Raw genomic sequence first — 18,714 nt, 5'->3', positions numbered from 1 at the left:
AATGCATACCAAGAACCCGCGAGACTTCAAAAAATGCTTCGACAAGTGATTACAAACACACTTAAAAAAATGAAAAGAAGAAAGCTGAAGCACAGAAATAGAAAGTCCCAGCAAAAAATGTAACATATAAAGAGAGACAAAATGGAAATTTTAGAACTGGAAAAGACAATAACCAAACTACAAAAAACTCAATGGGTGGACTCTACAGCAGAATGGAGGAGAGACGGAAAATGAGCGAACTGAAAGACAGAACATAGAAATCACATAATCTGAACAACAGAGAGAATAGACTGGAAAAAAAAATTAACAGAGCCTCAAGGACCTGTGGGATCATGAAGATTGAACATTCATGTCATCAAAGTCCTGGAAAGAGAAGAAAAGGGCACAGATGAACTACTCAAAGAAATAAAAGATGAAAATTTTCAAGCTGGCAAAAGACCTACAGATTCAAGATACTGAATGTGCTCTAAACAAGAGAAACCCACACCAAAACACATCATAGTCAAACTGGAAATCAAAGACAAAGAAAAAATCTTGAAAGCAATGACACAGGACTCACAACTTACCAATATCGGAAAAACAAATGATAGCAGATTTCTCATTAGAAACTATATACACCAGAAGGAAGTGGCATGATATATTTTGTGAAAGAAAAGAATTATCAGGGTGCCTCGGTAGCTCAGCCGGTTAAACATCCAACTTCAGCTCAGGTCATGATCACACAGTTTGTGAGTTTGAGCCCCACATCAGGCTCTGTGCTGACAACTCAGAGCCTGGAAGCTGCTTCAGATTCTGTCTCCCTCTTTCTCTGCCCCTCCCCCACTGGCACTTTGTCTCTCTCCCTCTCAAAAATAAATAAAACATTAAAAATATTTAAAAGAATTATCAACCCAGAAAGAAAACAGTGCAAACACCAGAAAACTACAGACCAATATTCCTTATAAACATAGACACAAAAATCGTTAGCAAAATACTAGAAAAGAAAATTTAGCAATATATAAAAAAGAATTGTACACTTTGACCAAGTGAGATCTATTCCAAGGATACAAGGCTAGTGCAATATTTGAAAATCAATCAATGTAAATCCACATTAAGCTGAAGAAAAAGAGTATCATAATGCTGTTAATCAATGCAGAAAAAGATTCTGACGAAATTAAATACTCACTCATGAAAAGTCTCAGAAAAACAGGAAGACAGGGAAACTTCCTCAATTGGATAAAGATCATCTACAAAAACGTACAGGTAACATTACACTTAATGGTGAAAGACTTTTTTCTCTAGAGGAGCAAAGCAAGATCATCTGGTCTTACCACTCTTATGCAACATAGTGTTGCATATTTCATTCTTTTTTGATCTGTCAAAAATCAAATGGCATTTCAATAAGGACAAGAAAGAAAACAAAAGGTATACAGATCAAAAAGAAAGAAAGAGGGGAGCCTGGGTGGCGCAGTCGGTTAAGCGTCCGACTTCAGCCAGGTCACGATCTCGCGGTCCGTGAGTTCGAGCCCCGCGTCAGGCTCTGTGCTGATGGCTCAGAGCCTGGAGCCTGTTTCCGATTCTGTGTCTCCCTCTCTCTCTGCCCCTCCCCCGTTCATGCTCTGTCTCTCTCTGTCCCAAAAATAAATAAACGTTGAAAAAAAAAATTAAAAAAAAAAAAAAGAAAGAAACTGTCTCTATTTGCAGCTGACATGAGACTATGTAGAAAATATCAAGAAATCTACAAAATCTCCTAGAAAGAAGAAATATTTAAATGTAAATTGATGCATAGGACTATATGTTAAAAACTACAAAATGCTGATGAAAGAAATAAAAATCTAAATCAATAGTGGGGGCCTGGGTGGCCCAGTCATTAAGCATCTGACTTCAGCTCAGGTCATGATCTCACAGTCCGTGAGTTCGAGTCCCACAATGGGTAAGCTCGAGCCCCACTTTGGGTGAGCATGAGCCCCACTTCATGTGAGCCCTGCTTCTCTCTCTCTGCTCCTCATTCACTTGTGCCCCCTCTCATAAATAAATAGGTTAATTAATTAATTAATTGGAGAGACAGACCCCGTTCATGAATTGGAACATTCAACACAGCAAAGATTTCAATTCTCTTAAAATTTATAACAGGTTTAATACAAACCCTACCAAAATCTGAGCAAGGTTTTTTGGTTTTGGGTTTTTTTTTTGAAATAGACATGATTATTCTAAAATTTACATGAAAAGGGAACAAGAGGGGCGCCTGGGTGGCTCAGTCTGTTAAGCCTCCGACTTCGGCTCAGGTCATGATCTCTCAGTCCGTGAGTTCGAGCCCCGCGTCGGGCTCTGCGCTGACAGCTCAGAACCTGGAGGCTGCTTCTGATTCTGTGTCTCCCTCTCTCTCTGACCCTCCCCCCATTCATGCTCTGTCTCTCTCTGTCTCAAAAATAAGTAAACGTTAAAAAAAATTTTTTTTAAATAATAAAAAAAAAAAAGAAAAGAGAACAAGAATAGCTAAAGCAATTTTGAAAAAGAAGATTTATTATGGCTACACAGTAATCAAGTCTATGTGGCATTGGCAGAAGAAGAGACACACTGATCAATGGAACAGAACAGAGAGCCCAGGAATAAATCCACCCACATATGCCCAACCGATATTTCACAAAGATGCAAAAACAATTTAATGAGAGAAATATAACTTTTTCAATAAATGGTGCTGGAGCAATTAGACATCAATAGGCAAAAAATGAACATCAACCTAAGTTTCATGCCTTTTATGAATATTATTAACTCAAAATGGATCATGGATTTAAATGTAAGATGTAAAACTACACAACTTTTAGGGAAAAAACCTGGGAGAAAATCTTCAGGCTCTAAAGCTAGCCAAAGAGTTCTTAGACCTAACACCAAAAGCATGATTTATAAAAGGGAAAATTGATAAATTAGATTTCATCAAAATTTTAAAAAATTGTTCTGTAGAAGTCTCTACTAAAAGAAGGAAAAGGCAAATTATACACTAGGAGAAAATATTTGCAAGACACACTCAACAAATGGCTATCTAGAATATATAAAGAATTGTCAAAACTCAACAGTAAAAAACAAAAAACAAAAAACAAACCCCAAATAATCCAATTAGAAAATGCACCCAAGACATGAAGAGACATTTCGTCAAAGTGGAGATACAGGATATACAGATGCATATAGATAGAGGAAAAGGTGTTCATGGTCATTAACCATCAGGGAAGTGTAAATTTAATTAAAAGGTATCATGACATGTGTAACAGTGGCTAAAATACAAATAGTGACAACATCAAATTCTGACAAGGATAAAAAAGAAACTAGATTACTCCTACATTGCTGGTGGGGATGTACAGCCACTCTGGAAAGAAGTTTGGCAATTTCTTAACAATTTAAACATGTGACTACCACATGACCCAGCAACTGCACTTTTGGGCACTTATCTCAGAGAAATGAAAAAATTTCACACAAAATACTAATACACAAATATTGATAGCAGGGGGTGCTTGGGTGGCTCAGTCTGTTGGGCGTCCAACTTTGGCTTGGGTCATGATCTCACAGTCTGTGAGTTCGAGCCCTACATCAGGCTCTGTGCTGACAGCTCAAAGCCTGGAGCCTGTTTCAGCTTCTGTGTCTCCCTCTCTACCCCTCCCCTGCTCACACTCTCTGTCTCTCTAAAAAAATAAATAAACATTAAAAAAAATATTTATTATTTATAGCAAATATTATAGCAAATATTTATAGCAGCTTTATTTGTAATACCCCCAAACTGGAAATAACCAGATGCCCTTCAATGGACTAGTTCAACAAACTATGGTACATCCATACCATGGAATATTATATGGCAATAAAAGGGGAACAAACTATTGGTTCATATAATAACCTGAACAGATCTCAGAGAACTGTAAAGAGTGAAAAAAGTCAATCTTAAAAGATTACATAATGTATGATTCCATTCCTGTATCATCCTTGGAATGATGAAATTACTGAAATGGAGAACACATAAGAGACTTTCAGGAGTTAAGTAGGGAATAGAGGCAAGAGGAAAGTGGCAGAGTGGCTACAGAAGGGAAGCATGAGAAATCCTGGTGGTGATACAGTGTTCTGTATCTCGACCATATAGATGTATCCTGGCTGTGCTACTGTACTAAAGTTGTGCAAGATGTTACCATTGGGGAAAAGTGAGCACAGGATACATAGGCCATCTCTGTATTATTTTTTACAACTGTATGTGAATCTACAGTTATCTCAAAACAAAAACCTTAGTTTTAATAAAAGTTTTATTTTTAAAATAGTAGTTACCCTTGGGGGAGGTAGTGACTAGAAGGTGCTCTAGGGTGCTGATAATTTTATAGTTTTTGATCTGGCTCTTTATTATCTGGATGGGTTCAATGCGTAAAAGGTCACTGATTTGTATGATTTTTTTTCAACAAAAAATGAACTTAACCTAAAATCTGAAGAAGAAAAAAAGAAAACAGATGAAAGTAGGACAGAAATGACATGACAAATATAGGATCATCCAGAAAGTCAAGTATCTACAAACATTAGAACTCCAAGAAGAGAAAACAGAGAAAATTAAGAGAAGGAAATTTTTTTAATTTGAGAAAATTTCTCAGAACTGAAAGCTATGAATTGTCTGACTGAGGCAACCCACTGAGCACCAGGCACAGAGAATAAAACAGACCTGAGCCAAGGCACATCATTAAAATTTCAGAACACTAGGACAAACAGATGACCCCACAAAGTTTCAGAGAATAAAATGTGTCACATACTAAGGATCAAGAACCAGAGATGGCTTCAGATTTCTCAACAGTAACACTGGAAGCTATAGCCAGCTAAATTATTATTCAAGTTTCTAGGTGAAATAAAGAAAGACATTTTACATACGCAGTTTCTCAAAAAAATGTACCTCTCATGTTTCTCAGATTGTGTGCGCCCCCCCCAAAAGGGGGGTGGACTAAATGAAGAAAAAGACAGGGGATATAGGACATTAAAGACCTGATGTGAGGTTGGCACCCTGCATTGGGCTCTGTGCTGACAGGCCTGGAGCCTGTTTCAGATTCTGTTGTCTCCTTCTCTCTCTACCCCTCCCCCGCTCATGCTCTGTCTCTCTCTGTCTCAAAAATGAATAAACATTTTTAAAAAATTAAAAAAAAAAAAAAAGACCTGATGTGGGAGACAGGCAAAGGGACACAAGCACACTGGTGACCACAGATCCCGGCGTGACAGCTGTGCACCAGATGGAGAGGGCAGCAGGTCTAGCAGTGGCAGGTCTGAAGGCTCCCCGAGAGCTCTGACAGCAAAAGGACACTGACAGAATAACAAGACATCTGAATGTGTCAAGAGGAACTCTAACAGTGAAGAGACTGGGGATGAATTAGTGGTAAGCAGAGAGAAAGTTAGGTAAGCAAAACATCACAAGAAAACAAAAAGTGGCACAGGAAAAAAAAATAACCATAGTTTACTACATGTCTCAGCTATGATTACACAGTCCTACTAATGTAAAGTCCAACAACAGTGGGAAGATAGGAACTGAGAAGATTGAACAGGTATAGAGAGCTGGGGCAGGAAACAAGAGTTAGTCCCATACCTTCCAAGGTGGGAAGACAGTAGATAATGCCTACATTTAAAAATCAAGAGGGGCGCCTGGGTGGCTCAGTCGGTTAGGCGTCCGACTTCAGCTCAGGTCACGATCTCGTGGTCTGTGAGTTCGGGCCCTGAGTCAGGCTCTGGGCTGATGGCTCAGAGCCTGGAGCCTGTTTCCGATTCTGTGTCTCCCTCTCTCTCTGCCCCTCCCCCGTTCATGCTCTGTCTCTCTCTGTCCCCAAGATAAATAAACGTTAAAAAAGAAAAAAAATTTTAAAAAAAAATCAAGAGCTAAGAATGCAAGCATTTTATTTAAAAACACACAGATAAATATCAAAATAGTGGCCTAAAAGGCAAGAAAGTAGTTGCCTCTGGGATGGGAAATGAGGAAAGGTATAGAATCTGGTGTTTTACTTTATAAACTTGTTCATTTTTTTAAAAAAATGTTCATCTTAAAAAAAAAAAACCACTTTGTATTCTGCTTTAAAAAATAAAAATTAAGGTGTGCCTGGGTGGGTGGCTCAGTCGGTTAAGTGTCCGGCTCTTGGTTTCAGCTCAGGTCATGATCTCACAGTTCATGAAACTGAGCCCTGCATTGGGCGCTCTCTCTCTCCCTCTCTCTCTGCCCCTCCCCCACTCACACTTACTTGTGTGCACGCTCTCTCTCTCTCAAAATAAATAAATAAAGAAACATAAAGAAAAAAGAAATACACAGTCATGAGCTTTACCTTTACAAAAGGAAGTAATTTAAAGCAGCTACTTGTACCCTTCTATGACAAACTAAAGATAGTTTTCAGAATTGTACAAAATGCATTGACTATGAATTCTAATCAGGTGGCCTTTAATTAATTATCTTCCATAAATCAACCACTGAGTCTTTAACAAGGAGGTCACAGAAGGACACAAAGTCCTTTTAAAAGGGTACAAGTCTCTGAACTGTCCACGTGATGATGAGAACTGATGCCCAAATGCTAATTCCACGCTGCAAAATATCTTACGTTAGTGTGTTGATTTAAACCTTGATGAGGGACTTTCTTCCAAAGCATTCTTTCCTCTCTATCTTATTCAAATGATTTTTTATTATCATAAGGTTATGCAAGGTGTCTCCTGTTACAGGAGTCCAGATGTTAAGTAGTCCTCAAAGTATAAACAAATGCAAAGTAGGTAAGGGAATGTTCCTGTATTATAACACTCTGTACCTTTATATGAATGTCACATTCAGTAACTTTTATAAGAATTTGAAATCTAAAAATATACACAAACAAAAACTTTCACTTTCAATTCAGGACATTAATGTTTAGACAATATTTTCAGGTTATACTTAGATTTTGAAGAAAAGGAACCAAAATAATCACAGTTATTTTTTTTAAACTTTTTATTTTTATTTACGTATTATTTTAAGTAGGTTCCGTGCCCAATGTGGGGCTCAAACTCACAACCCTGAGATCAAAAGTCACATGTTCTACTGACTGACCCAGCCAGGCACCCCCAAAATAATCACATTTAAAACACAGTGACAAAATACAGTTTAAATATATTCATCTGTGCGATCATAGGATCAGGGACAAAAAGAAGCAAATAAACGAAAACAACCTCTGTATTTTAGTAAAATTAAAATATGTCCCAAAGTAGGCCATGCTTTGGCTGCATTAGATTACATTTAGTTTGCTATAAGGATTGATAGAGCAAGTATAAAGAGCAGTAAAAATATTTATATGTTGGATGAAGTACTTAATCTCTTTACAAACCAAGTAGGGATTTTGTTTATTAAGTAGTTTAACAACATGAACCCATTAAACTAACATTTTGTTTAAACCTCTGAGTCTTAAAGATTTGTTTAAAAGAGGGGCGCTCAGGTGGTTCAGTTGACTGAGCATCCAACTTCAGCTCAGGTCATGATCTCTCAGTTTGTGGGTTTGAGCCCCACGTGGGCCGGGCCCTCTGCTGTCAGCACAGACACTGCTTTGGATCCTCGGTCCCCTTCTCTCTGCCCTTCCCCTGCTTGTGCGCTGGCTCTCTCAAAAACTAAATGAACATTAAAAAAAAAAAAAAAAAAGCTCATTTGTTTAAAAAAAATGATTTGTTTAAAAGAAACTTTTTAATGTTTATTTATTTTTTAGAGAGAGAAAAACAAAGTGTTAGTGGTGGTGCGGCAGAGAGAAGGACACAGAATCCAAAGCAGGCTCCAGGCTCTGAGCTGTCAGCACAGAGCCTGATGCGGGGCTTGAACTCAAGACCGTGAGATCATGACCTGAGCTGAACTCAGATGCTTAACCAACTGAGCCACCCAGGTGTCCCTAAAAGAAACTTTTAAAAAGGAGAGAAGACATTTCAAATAGTACACAGAATTAAAATTTATTAACTTCTCTGGGAAATCTCCATTGTAGGATTGCTGTTAAGCCAGCTTGGATAAGAAGGGCTTTTATTTATTAGGAAAGCAGAAAAGTTTTCTCATTTAGCACTCTCTAATGCTGGTAAGAACACAGCCTTTTAAAACCTGGAAAGACATTCATTCTACCAGTACCTACCCTGAGTCATTCAAATAGCAGGTATTTCTGAATTATTGATGACAGGTGATGAAATAATCCTTGTTAAAATTGATAGCTTTCTTCATTATGTATGTAAATTGAAACTGCTTAAACGTATATTGAGTTATCCACAAATATATGAGTATGGAAATGGATTCAACTTTGAGGGGGGAAAAAAACCCTTAAACTTGAATATGTTCTTTGGAATAATAATTATCAAAGGTCAAGGGCACCCGGGTGGCTCAGTCGGTTAAGCATCGGACTTCAGCTCAGGCCATGATCTCGCTGTTTGTACGTTTGAGCCCCGTGTCGAGCTCTGTGCTAACAGCTCAGAACTTGGAGCCCGCTTTGGATTCTGGGTCTCCGTCTCTCTGCCCCCTCCCACTCATGCTGTGTTTCTGTTTCTCTCTCACAAAAATGAACATTAACAAAAAACAAATTTTAAACAAATTGCCAAAGGTCAGACTTGCAGGCATTATAACGTAGCAACATAACCACAAGCGATGGAGAGGAAATAATCCCTGGATGACACAGAAAGGACATTTCCCTGGCACCATTGCCATCATAACGCAGTATTGCCCAGAGACCAGTACTGAAGCTGCAAAACAGGAAAATCCACTTTCTGGACCCTCAGAGCTACCTCTACACTGTCAACTGTTATTGACCATTCTCTCTGGCATTGATCAATGTGAGTCCCAGGGCAGGTCTCTAACTACTGCTGCAATCTATTATGAGCACAGACATAGAGAAACCACTCTAAACAAGTCTTAGAGCCCTGGTATTCAGGCACTACATTCTTGAACATTCAGTTCAACCCCCAGAATTTTCCAGAAAGCGCTCTCCTCAGAGGACAGCATTCAGTGTCAATTCCAGCAGACCTTTTTCAATAAGGATTGTTTTAGCATCTGCTAGACCTTTTGCCAATGTCATGAAAAAGAAACATAAGGTTGGTTTTATAACAGTTACATAAGCTACAAGGGCATTAAGATGTACAGAGGTGAATGACTGTTTTAGAATCTTCCTCTCCCTTTTGGAGCATTTTGACATGGCTCCTTAATGGCTCAGCCAAACTGTAAGATCAAAACTGGTTCTAGTCCTTCCAGCCCAGCTTGATTCCCCAAAATCCAGCTTGAACCCTCCAGATACTCAGTGGTCCCCACAGTTGCTGCCAACAGTATTCCACTTGGACTGAAACTCCTTCCAGAATCCAGAACCTGCCATCCCTGTTATTCCTGGTGGACCTTTCCCAGGCTCATAGCAAAACCTGTCTGCTGGGTGACAAGCAAACTGATCCATACAGTGGCTAATGCATACCTTGTGGCTGGCCATCTTGACAACATATTTTTACTTTAATAAGGGCTCAGCGGGCTATGTTATCATCACAATTATTACTAACTACAACACAACAGCACTTAAGTAATATCTGCTATGGGTTTAAAATGTATTAACTCATTTAATCCCAATAGTTCTCTGGGGTGAGTATGATTACTCTCCCAACTTGACAATGAGGAAAATGGGCCACAGGGAAACTATATGATTAGCCCAAGGTTAACAGGGAGTAAGAAGGAGAGCTGGCATTCAAATCCAGACAGTCTGTGCTCTTAGCATGCTGTCTCACTAGACAGGGATGTCAAAAACATGGTCTTGGGCCTCAAAGACTTGCTTTATAGTTGACAAGTTGAGCCCAAAACACAAGGAAGATTTAAATGATAAGTCACAAGAATAACAGACGAGAAGCCACATAGCACCCCATAATTAACAGAAAATGTTAACAGACAATGGGATGCTTCTGGGGCTCAGAGCAGAGAGCCCAAACTTCAGACAGAGGTTGTCAAGAGAATGAGGGACTTAACTTGAACCCTGAAAGATATGTAGGATTTGCCTTGGGCAAAGATGAAAGGGAAAACTATTCCAGGATGGGGGAAGAGAAGAGATAACAGAAGATCCTTAAAATGGTAATACTGGGGCTGAAGGGCATCTGAGGCTAGCAGATAGCAACAGATCACAGATGGCCCTACAAATCATGCTGAGGGATGACAGGAGAGAACACAAAATACCATATTAGACACTTACAATGAAAATTAAGATGTTCTTTTTTTTTAATCCAACAAATACAAACTTAGCACCAACAATTGGATGGGATGCGTGTTTGGTGATCAGTAATTCAAATGGTGAAGACCCAGTCCCTGCTACCAAGTCCCGTGGTAAGAAAGAGAGAGGGGTAAGCACAGCCAAATACACGATGCTGTATGTTAAAACAGGAGCAAGCAGAGTTGACACAGAAGTCTCTGGGTGGGGCCTTAAGGAAGTCTTCAAGGATGAGAGAGTAATCCACAAGAGGAGCAGGGGAGGGCCTAATCAAGAAGGGCCTTCTACACACTACTAAGAGGTCACTGAGCAGGGGATTAGGGACTGTCAGAGATTAGAATCCTAGCTCTGCCACTGACTAGATCAATGACCTTGGAGAAGCTACTTCTCAAAGTCTCCCCATCTACAAAAGGAGGAACGTAATAATATTTTTCCGTTAGGGTAGCCAGGGGGGATGAAAAAGCATAATGCAGTTCAATCTTAGCCTAGTGCCCGATATAATATATAGAACTTGTTGGTATTATTTATTTCGAGCACAACAGGGAGCCACTGAAGAGAATGAAACAGAATAGAATACAATGGTCACATTTGTATTGTACAAAGATTATTATAGCTTCAGTGCAGAAAACAGAATGGCAGGATTTTGCTACTGCCACCCTACTAAGGTTTTCCTAACATTTGACCTTTTAATGTACTGGTCTTAACCAGTACATATTTATAAGTACTAATATTCTGTGATAGAATTTACTTTGGATAGTACTCTATGAATTGTACCTAATGCAATATTTTATAACATCTGGAAATAGAATAAACTTAACGATATTTTCCTGACTCCTTTCTCTGTTTCTGGAGACTGGTCTCACACCTGAGCTGTGGTAAGACTTGTGGATAATTTGATTGCTCTTTTTATAAGTACTTCCTGTCTTCCCAACTAGATTATAATCTCCTTGAATGAGGAATCTAGTGCTCAGCATATTGCCCTTTACTCTTGTAGGCTCCAATAAAGATTATTTTTGATTATTACCTGATGATAATATATTGTATATATAATATTTTACTAAAGTTTAATGTGACAGATTAATTTTAGGAAGTACAGAGAGAAGTCCCAATTGCTCTCCTGGCTTTGACAAACCAGTGCCTCTTTGAGCCTCCCTTTACTCGTTATAAAATGGGGATCAAGGGGCGCCTGGGTGGCTTGGTCGATTGAGCGTCCGACTTCAGCTCAGGTCATGATCTCACGGTCCGTGAGTTCGAGCCCCGCGTCAGGCTCTGTGCTGACAGCTCAGAGCCTGGAGCCTGTTTCAGATTCTGTGTCTCCCTCTCTCTCTGCCCCTCCCCTGTTCATACTCTGTCTCTCTCTGTCTCAAAAATAAATAAACGTTAAAAAAAAATTTTTTTAAATGGGGATCAAAACACAAACCCAAGTCAACTAACTCACAGAGGGATTTTAGGGCATAAATGAAATAATGTATTGAAAAAGTATTTTTCTAACTCAAAACCACATATGTTGCTGGTGATGATTGTGATCATGTTCCTCAAGCTGTACTATTTCATTGAAATGCTAGGCCATATTTTACAATTACTCTAGAAACATCCTTCCCAAGTGAGTATTCTAGAACTTTTTGGCACCACCCATGAACTAGGCTAGAATTTTACCCATCAGTGCTTATGGATTTAAGTTTATATCCACTTCCATGTCCTCAGCCTAGTTTTTGCAGGCGATCAGGTGGGAGAGGATGCACACTGACTCACTAGAGAACACACTGTTGGAGGGGTGTCTGGGTGGTTCAGTTGGTTAAGCTTAAGCGTCTAACTTCGGCTCAGGTCATGATCTCTTGGTTTGTGAGTTTGAGCCCCGCGTTGGGCTCTGTGCTGACAGCCCTGAGCCTGGAGCCTGCTTCAGATTCTGGGTCTCCCTCTCTCTCTGCCCCTCCACTGCTTGTGCTCTCTCTGTCTCTCAAAAATGAATAAATGTAACAAACAAACAAACAAAAACACACTGTTGGATTAGGGACTGGAATGACAATTAGGTATCTCCAGACCAGAAATACCTTTTCATTTAAAATATAGTCACCTGGGGGCACCTGGGTGGCTCAGTCGGTTGAGCATCTGACTTCGGCTCAGGTCGTGATCTCATGGTTTGTGGGTTCGAGCCCCCATCGGGCTCTGCACTGAAAGCTCAGAGCCTGGAGCCTGTTTCGGATTCCGTGTCTCCCTCTCTCTGTGCTCCTCCCTTGCTCACACTCTGTCTGTCTCCCTCTCTCAAAAATAAATAAACATTTAAAAATTAAAAAAAAAATAAAATAAAATATAATCACCTGTAGGAACATTTTAATTATATTTGTAACATAATAAACATGAAAGATAGGAGCCGAAATCCTAACATATTTCCCTTCATACTGCTAAGAGGGTGAAAGGAACAAGTTATTCTCACCTCTTCTGGGTGTGGATGTGGAGGAGGAAATAGTCTTTAATCCTAAATGTGGCTTTAGTAATAAAAAATGCCAAGGGGATTTTCACTTTCACTTTGCGTAAGACCCAACTAAATGTCATTTAAAAATTGGTAATTTAGGTCCTTAGACTTCATCAACCATCGTGGAAGCAGATTCTTGTTTTTGGCTTCTGATTAAATACTGTGCCAGTAGCTTCTAGTATAAATTTGAAGCAGGCCCCAGAACCTCATTTCCTTCTACATTTCAAATAAACTTCCTGCCTTAAAACAAGCCTAGTGTGAAGAACAAGTAACAGTTCAAATCACAACATGAACAGAATGTTTTTTAAAAGATATTTCGATCTTGTGAGTTTCTCCAACAACAACAAAATCCAGTGGATGTTTCAAAATAAGGAGTGAAAGTAACTGAATATGCTGCTGCTGATACTCAAGAAGGAAAATAAAGACGGGTGCCTGGGTGGCTCAATTAAGCATCGGACTTCAGCTCAAGTCATGATCTCTCAGTTCAGGAGTTTGAGCCCTGCATTGGGTTCTGTACTGACAGTTCAGAGCCTGGAGGCTTTTAGATTCTGTCTCTTCTCTTTCTGCCTCTCCTCCATTCACACTATCTGTCTCTCTCTCAAAAGTGCATAAACATTTTAAAAATTTTTAAAAAAAGGAAGGAAAATGAAGAGATTTAAGGGGGGGCAGGGTCACAGAAGGTTTGTAAAAATAGAACCGAAGTACAGTCATCTCTCCCTAAACAAAGATCAATAGCCAGAAAGGGCAAGGAAACTGCTTGTGTAGGATAACCATACTAATGAATAGGCTCGGTTTCCAATATTCGTTGCACTTCAATTGCTGACACTTAGGAACCGTCTCCCCACTGAACTAATATTCCAAACAGTGGCAGTACCCAGATTACTGAAGCACGAGTGCTGAAAGAACCTGGGCGTTACAGAGTTCAGAACTTGTATTTACTTTTAAAGATTTTATTTTTTAAGTAATCTCTACACCCACCGTGAGGCCCAAGCTCACGGTCCTGAGATCAAGAGTCGCACACTCCACCGACTGAGCCAGCCAGGCACCCCCAGAGTGCATCACTTTTAAGTTAGAGGAAATTCTTTCTATTTTTCAATTCTGGAATGCCAGCAACATGTTTCCCAAGACAGGCCCGTCCAGAGCCTCCCTACTCACCACTCCCCTCTACCCACAGCAGTGGGCATGGATGGAATCCCAGCCACTCGCTTCCTCCAGAGTGACAGTTCCAACCTGTGGGAGCCATGGAGTCCTTGCCAGAAGTCTTTGAAAGCATTAAAACGAATGTGTCACGCCTATGCCTTCTACTCATTTTTGGATGTACACTGATGCTACCATCATGCACTTATTTCTCTGGTAAGTGTTCGTGTGATTCTTCTAGCTTTCTATGCATTTTCTCAGACAAGGGACCCTCCAAGCGTAACTACTTTCATGTAACCGGGTCAGCACCAGAGCCGGCCACGGTGAACCTGGCCACCACCACAAGTCAACACTTAATCTTACGGAATTATTTACTAGTTTAGTGGCTGTAAATGCAATCTTTGTTTCTTTGCCAAGAAGCCAACATGAAAAATCTTAGACTTATCTTTTCAAAGCCTGAAACAAAAGATTTCTAAAAGGTTGATACTGAAAGAAGTTATTTGCTTAAGGTTTTAGAGAAAGATTTTCCTCAATAAATTTTTGCTTGCTATACTTGAGGAGCAACTTAGATGGAAGATACAATAGTTTAAAAAAAGATGAATTACAATATTATTAAAATGCTTCTTGGTTTATTTTTCAATCTAGTTATGTGAATGCCTGTTTTATACACAGAGACAGATACAATTTTTTTCAAATCTTTTCAGAAAAGGACTCACTCAGGTAAATATATTGGTATAGGACTATAGGTTCAAGATCTAAAAATACTAGGAACACTGAAAAAGCAGACTGTGTAAAAATAAGAATTATAAGGAGAAATAAAAACACAACTCCAAGTATTAGTAATATAACATTAGGTTAGAGCACTAACATGCACACACACACACACGTAAAATAATGTTATAATTGCAATGGGTATTTGATGAAAGCTTATTCAATAAAAGACTGGTGTCATTACTTGACCATTCTGATACCATTAAGACACCAAGGAAGTTAAGAGGGTTACAGAAAGTATGATCTACCCATAAGATAAGGCATTTTAGGAATTTCTAGGTGCTCAGACACATATTTTATGAGTTTATACTTTGGATCAAAATATAGACTGCAAGATTTAAAATACATTTTTCTACAGACATATAGCTATTATCTATGATTTTTATTTATATCCCCTAAATGCCATTATCTAAAACAACAATTTATATCCTAACACATTCCAGTATATATAATCTAAAATTGTTTCTTATGCTGTTAGAACTCTTGAGAGTTAGCATGAGCTATAAATTTCTTTCAGAAAATGACTTATTACCTAGCCCATTAAAGTAAAAATACATACATGCCCTACCAATACTTTTGAAAATGAAAATATTCAGTGCTGGTAAGGATGAAGATTGACAGGCACCCTCATTGTAATTCTCTCATGAGAATGCAAGGATTTAAGTGTAAGGATGTTCATTTCTGTACTTTTCATAATAATCAAAGCTGAAGCACAGGAAGCAATCAGTAACAGGAGCAGTTAAATAAACGTGGCATATCCATGTCAGAGAAAAATACAAACTTATATCCATAGGATAAAAAAATAGAACTGAATAGAACTGAATAGAATATGGAGAAATGCTTATGATATATGCATCACATTAAGTGAAAAAAAAAAAGCAGGATAAAAACCCCTCTGTATTGCAAGAGTTTATACTTGTAAGTCTATGTGCTTCATATGAAATATGTTTTAGAAAAAAACTTGAAGAAAATAACAAAATATTACTAGGGCTATTTCTGTGAAGTGAGGAGTACTTTAATTTTTTTTCTTACACTTTGCTGGATTTTCCTCCGATGAGCCTTTATCACTTTTAAATATGTTTTATTTTATTTTGAGAGAGGGAGTGTGAGTGGGGAGAGAGGCAGAGGGAGAAAGAGAGAGAAAGAGAGAGAGAGAGAAAGAGAAAGAGAGAGAAAGAGAGAGAGAGAGAGAGAGAGAGAGAGAGAGAGAGAGAGAGAATTCCAAGCAGGCTGCATGCTCAGTGAGGAGCCGACACAGGGCTCGAGCCCACTACCCCAGGATCATGACCTGAGCCAAAAATCAAGAGCCGGACACTTAACTGACTGAGCCACCCAGGTGCCCTGAGCATTTATCACTTTTAAAATACAGGGCGCCTGGGTGGCGCAGTCGGTTAAGCGTCCGACTTCAGCCAGGTCACGATCTCGCGGTCCGTGAGTTCGAGCCCTGCGTCAGGTTCTGGGCTGATGGCTTGGAGCCTGGAGCCTGTTTCCGATTCTGTGTCTCCCTCTCTCTCTGCCCCTCCCCCGTTCATGCTCTGTCTCTCTCTGTCCCAAAAATAAATAAATGTTGAAAAAAAAATTTTTTTTAAATAAAATACATATAAAAGAGGCATTATTTTAAGTACAAGGTAGCTGACTGACAATCAGGGCACCCTTGATTCTGTAGTTTGTAAAAAGTCACAGCAAGTTGCTAAATTGAAGTCGGCTTCTCCTTGGGCTGCTCCTGCTCACTTGAAGAGACAACTGAAAAGGCCTGTTTTAAGGGCTTTGAGACATTTTTTTTTCTTAATGTTTATGTATTTTTGAGAGAGAGAATGAGCGGGCGGGGGGGGGGGGCAGAGAGAGAAGGGGACAGAGGATCCGAAGTAGGCTCTGTGCTGACAGCCCCATGTGGGGCTCAAGCTCACAAACCATGAGATCATGACCTAAGCTGAAGTCAGATGCTCAACCGACTGAGCCACCCAGGCTCCCTGGCTTTGAGACATTTCTTAAAAGATTTTATATCTTTGTGATGGAAAAAGGGGAACTCCTGTGCACTGTTAATGGAATGTAAATTGGTGCAGCCACTATGAAAAACACTATGGAGATTCCACAAAAAACTGAAAATAGAATTACCACAGGATCCAGTAATTCTATTGCTGGATGTTTACCCAAAGAAAATGAAAACACAAATTGGAAAAGATATATGCATGTCTGTGTTTACTGTAGCATTATTTACAATAGCCAAGATATGTAGCCCAAGTGTCCACTAATGAATGGTTAAAGAATATATATAAGTGAAATATACAATATATACAATGAAATATTACTCAGCCGTAAAAAGGAATGAGATCTTGCCAGTCCCAATAAGGATGGACCTAGAGGGTCTTATCCCAAGTGAAATAAGTCAGACAGGAAGACAAATACCGTATGATTTCACTTACATGTAGAGTCTAAAAAACAAAACAAATGAACAAACAAAAAATAGAATCATACTCATAAATACAGAGAACTGGTGGTTGCCAGAGGGGAGGGATGTTGAAAGGATGGACAACATAGGTAAAGGGGATTAAGAGATACAAATTTCCACTTATAAAATAAATAAGTCATGGCAATGAAAAGTACAGCATAGGGAATATAGTCAATAATACTGCCACAACTTTGTAAGGAGGCACATGGTAACTATACTTATTGTGGTAACCACTGCTTAAGGTACAGACTTGTTGAATCACTATGCTATACACCTGAAACTAATGTAACACTGTATGTCTGCTATACTTCAACAAAAAATAATTTTAAAAAAGATATCATACCTTCAAAATATAGGGAACCTGATTATGTAGTAAATAAAATTAAAATGTGAGTTATCTTTATCCTATGGAAGCATAACAATAAAATCTTGTATTTTTTAATTTTTAAAAAAATTTTAATGTTTATTTTTGAGAGAGAGAGAGAGAGAGAGAGAGAGAGACAGAGCGTGTCTCAGAGAGAGACAGGGGAGGGGCAGACAGAGAGGGAGATGCAGAATCTGAAGCAGGCTCCAGGCTCCGAGCTGTTAGCACAGAGCCTGATGCGGGGCTGGAACTCACGAGCTGTGACATCACGACCTGAGTCAAAGTTGGACGCTTAACCAATTGAGCCACCCAGGCACCCCAACAATAAAATCTTTTATTCAAACTCCCTCACAAAGGTGAGTCTGGGTTCCATTTGTCCAATAAACACAACTCCACATAAATTATCTTAAAACAGAATTAAGAAGGCACTCATAATAGCTGCAGAAGCTTAACTATGCTGGAGACAGGCCTTGTTTACCTTGGGGCCAATTCTACCTTAACCTTGTCCCTAAAGTACCCAGTGCAGTTACAAGAGAAGAATTTGCCACATGGCTCATAGGGCCCCACTCCTCCACTGTTCCGGGGTTCTGGGGTTCCAGGGTTCCTCTGCTGGCCACGTCCCTACTCTGCACCCCATGGGCAGAAGGGCCCACGGGGAGGCAGCTTGTGGAAAGCAGAGGGCACCGAGCTGTGCAGTGGATGTCTGTCTACAGAGTCACACAGGCAGCTAACTACCACCTCAGGCTCCTTACTCACTTTCCCTTGGCACAGTTAACCCACAAATCAGGCTTGTTGAGACAACACCAGTTCCTCTTTCTAGTTCTCCTTTTATCCTCCACAAAGCCACGCCAGAGCTCCCTCTGGCCTCTGCTGACTCATGAGGGCCAGTCTCCCACTCTACCCCAATCCCACTCTTGGCCTCAGATCAAAGCGTACCCTCGGAGTTATTCAAGTTGGACTTTCCGGTTTTCTATTTGCAAAATGTTCTCTGAATTTGTCTTCTCAAACACACACCGCAACAAATGTCAAAAAAGGTGTCTTAGCCCTCCTTTATTCAATCCTCTCTCCATACCTCTGGAATATGGTTTTTCTCAGAGCCTCAATTTCACTCCATCTGGCCCATCCTCTCCCATTCCACCCCTCCCCCCGCTGCCTAAGTGCAGCAGCACCACCAGAACCTAAGGTAATACAGGGTTCTCCTTCACATCTCTGAGCCTCAAAACTCCCTTCCACTCGATCATCAGCACATCCCCTGCTTAGCTGCATTTACATGACAATAGACCAAGGCGGAGGGAGGCTACTTTTAATACAACACTCTGGGTAGTTTTTGTGGGTACTG

General features: G+C 39.7%; 2 protein-coding genes across 10 annotated transcripts in view; one reads left to right on the top strand and one right to left on the bottom strand.

The window, feature by feature from the left end:
• NEMP2 (nuclear envelope integral membrane protein 2) overlaps positions 1–18,714 on the top strand; it is a 123,543-nt gene that overhangs the window by 88,693 nt on the left and 16,136 nt on the right. For all 6 annotated transcript variants that reach the window (XR_002744889.2, XR_006583430.1, XR_006583433.1 and 3 more), the window contains exon 12: positions 13,829–14,007. The gene's annotated coding sequence lies outside the window, so the exon portion shown is untranslated. The remainder of the gene's footprint in view (positions 1–13,828; positions 14,008–18,714) is intronic.
• Positions 1–18,714, bottom strand: part of MFSD6 (major facilitator superfamily domain containing 6) — a 78,164-nt gene that overhangs the window by 56,095 nt on the left and 3,355 nt on the right. The window contains exon 1 of one of the 4 annotated variants that reach the window (XM_003990976.5): positions 1,166–1,185. The exons of the other annotated variants lie outside the window; for them this stretch is intronic. The gene's annotated coding sequence lies outside the window, so the exon portion shown is untranslated. Of the gene's footprint in view, positions 1–1,165; positions 1,186–18,714 lie in introns of those variants that run through there. 4 annotated transcript variants of the gene reach the window in all.

Source organism: Felis catus, chromosome C1 (genome assembly GCF_018350175.1).
Source record: "Felis catus isolate Fca126 chromosome C1, F.catus_Fca126_mat1.0, whole genome shotgun sequence".
NCBI classification, from domain to species: Eukaryota; Metazoa; Chordata; class Mammalia; order Carnivora; family Felidae; genus Felis; species Felis catus.
The sequence above is the reverse complement of the archived record's forward strand: the minus strand, read 5'-3'. Positions and strand labels throughout refer to the sequence as shown.